The sequence below is a fragment of the Aquarana catesbeiana genome, linkage group LG09 (genome assembly GCF_042186555.1).
Source record: "Aquarana catesbeiana isolate 2022-GZ linkage group LG09, ASM4218655v1, whole genome shotgun sequence".
NCBI classification, from domain to species: Eukaryota; Metazoa; Chordata; class Amphibia; order Anura; family Ranidae; genus Aquarana; species Aquarana catesbeiana.
Genome location: NC_133332.1, coordinates 80,926,305 through 80,929,914, shown reverse-complemented (window position 1 = coordinate 80,929,914; position 3,610 = coordinate 80,926,305).

Here is a 3,610-nt window from a genome sequence, read left to right as displayed (position 1 = left end):
AATAAAATACTACTATTATAAGTTCAAAATTAAATGTCCATTGTGAAATATTCTCAATAAATCAACTATATTAAAGTGCTTCAGACATTCTCCATCCTCCTATGTGCATATACAAAGTGCCTATCTGCAGCTTATACATTTTCTGTGCCTCATGCAACACTCTGGGGGTCATTTACTATAGCGCTAATATGCAATAGCGCTGCTAAATACTCTCAAAATAGTGATATTGTGCTAATTAGCGCCCAAACGGAATTCACTATAGCGCTGGTGAAAAAAATACTCATAAAATTGAATTCACTACAGGGATGTGTGGTGAGGTCAGTGGCTGGTGAGGCACTGGCTAGTAGGGATGAGCTCGATGTTTGAGTCGAACGTAAGTTCGACTAGAACATCGGGTCTTCACCTGTTTGCCGAACAGCGAATATTATGGGGCGTTCACAGGAAATTTGAGTGCCGCAGTACGCCCCATAATTCTGTATGATGGTTGGCCAAAACATGCACCTGACCTGCCCGCTTTGGCCAATAACAGCTGGCTCTGCTGAGAGAGCCATATATATATACAGTATAATATATATATATATATATATATATATATATATATATATACAGTGGAGACGGAAAGTATTCAGACTCCCTTTGTTAGATTGCAGCCATTTGCTAAAATCATTTAAGGTTATTTTTTTCATCATTAATGTACACTGGACATGTGCATTCAGTATTTTCAGGTATTTTCGTTATCGTTTTAACAAATGAAAGTGCGAAAGATCCGACATAAACAAATGCTTTATTTTCAACAGTTCGATATAGTGAGGAGATTTGACATGACGCTGACAATAACAAACGGTGTCTATTGAACCTGTGGTCGAATGTGCCTAACCTTAACTCTATTAGTCCAAGATTATTCTACATAGAGAGAAAAGATTTGACATAGAGAGAAAAGATTCGACATAGAGAGAAAAAATTCGACATAGAGAGAAAAAATTTGACATAGAGAGAAAAGATCGCTGCTGGAATTGGTTGGGGGAAGTAAATTAAAAATAATGATGGTGATGAATGTTATTGGCCAATTTTAACCAAAGAGGAGGGGCAGTAAAATAGCTAGAACTAAGTACACGCGTACAGCCAACTTACTTTCACTTACGATTTGCTAGCAGAGAGAGACACACACACTGAATCATTTTAGAAGACAGTCAATCTTAGCTGGTCCATTTGTCAGAGAACCTGAATTATTTAGCAATTAAGAATAAGCACAGCAGCAGAACAATAGTGAAGCAAGCTACAGTTCAACTTAACTTTTTCATAATAATCTGCTGCTATTGTGTTAGTGTTGTGAACTTGATAGTGATACTAGTGTACTAGCCTCAGAGGCTGCCCGTGTTGTGGGGGGGTATTTATTATTATAGATTCTATATTATAATGCCATATCAATATCTGACACAACATCGGATGCTGCGCCCGCCATTGCACTTGGTGATTGAGAAACGAATGTGAAAGTTGGCTGACTGTTGGGGTAGAGTAGACCATTCAACATGAATGACGAAGATTCGACAAAGCAACAAAAAACATACAAACGTTGAATCTTTGGCTTATGGTGTCTGTCAAAAGTTCTAAGAAGATTCGATGGAGCAGCTAAACTGTACGACGGTGCAATCATACATTTCCGGTCAAATGCATCCGCCCATAGGCTATAGAAAAATTCCAATGTTTTTTGACTAGTAAAATAATTAATAAATATAATTATTACTAGTCATACAACATTAGAATTCTATTACAGCTAGCTTGTAGGCGGAAAATTCGACCGGAAATGTACACGTACAGTTTAGCTGCTCTGTCGAATCTTCTCTGAACATTCGACAGACACCATAAGCCTTCAATGACAGATTCGACCTTAATTAACCAGTTACCAACCGGCCCATAGCCGAATGACGGCTGCAGGGTGGTTGGATAACTCTGGGTGGACGTACTATGACGTCCTCCCAGAATTCCCCTCTCGCGCGCCCCCTGGGGCGCGCACCCGAACACATCATCACGGATCCCGGTAAATGGCCGCTAATCGATTTGACGGCGCGATCACATGTAAACAGACCGGCGTCATCTGATGACGCCGGTTCCTCTCCTCCCCTCCTGTGTACTGATCGGTACACAGTGAGCGGGGAGGGGGATGGATGGATGTCTGCAGCGCTGTGGGCTGTATGTGTAGTGCCCACAGCGCTGCACAGAGACATCCATCCATCCATGCTCAGCCATCCCTCACTACTAATGCTGTGCAATACTCTGCAATACCCCCACAATACTCTGCAATACCCCCACAATACTCTGCAATGCTGTGCAATACTCTGCAATACCCCCACAATACTCTGCAATACCCCCACAATACTCTGCAATGCTGTGCAATACTCTGCAATACCCCCACAATACTCTGCAATACCCCCACAATACTCTGCAATACCCCCACAATACTCTGCAATGCTGTGCAATACTCTGCAATGCCCCCACAATACTCTGCAATGCTGTGCAATACTCTGCAATGCTGTGCAATACTCTGCAATACCCCCACAATACTCTGCAATGCTGTGCAATACTCTGCAATGCCCCCACAATACTCTGCAATGCTGTGCAATACTCTGCAATGCCCCCACAATACTCTGCAATGCTGTGCAATACTCTGCAATGCCCCCACAATACTCTGCAATGCTGTGCAATACTCTGCAATGCCCCCACAATACTCTGCAATGCTGTGCAATACTCTGCAATGCCCCCACAATACTCTGCAATGCTGTGCAATACTCTGCAATGCCCCCACAATACTCTGCAATGCTGTGCAATACTCTGCAATGCCCCCACAATACTCTGCAATGCCCCCGCCATACTCTGCCATGCCCCCGCCATACTCTGCCATGCCCCCGCCATACTCTGCCATGCCCCCGCCATACCCCGCCATACTCCGCAATACTCCGCAATACCCTGCCATACTCCGCCATACCCCGCCATACTCCGCCATACTCCGCCATACCCCGCCATACCCCGCCATACCCCGCCATACTTCGCCATACCCCGCCATACTCCGCCATACCCCGCCATACTCCGCCATACTCCGCAATACCCCGTCATGCTGAGCCATGCTCAGCTGTACTCGCCCTCTGTATGTGGCCAGGCTGTGGAAGTCTCACACATGGGGTATCGCCGTACTCAGGAGGAGCAGGAGAATCTATTTTGGGGTGTCATTTTTGGCATGTACATGTTATGTGGTAGAAATATTGTATAAATGGACAACTTTGTGTTAAAAAAAAAAAAGCGTTTTAACCACTTCCCGCCCGCCGGCCGTCATACAACGTCCTTGACTTTGTGCGGAGATATCTGAATGATGGTTGCAGCTACAACCAGCTACATTGAGATGGTTCTACACCTTCATTTGAGTCCAGCTGTGTTTGATTATACTGATTGGACTTGATTAGGAAAGCCACACACCTGTCTATGTAAGACCTTACAGCTCACAGTGCATTGCAGAGCAAATGAGAATCATGAGGTCAAAGGAACTGCCTGAAGAGCTCAGAGACAGAATTGTGGCAAGGCACAGATCTGGCCAAGGTTACTAAAAAAAATCTGCTGA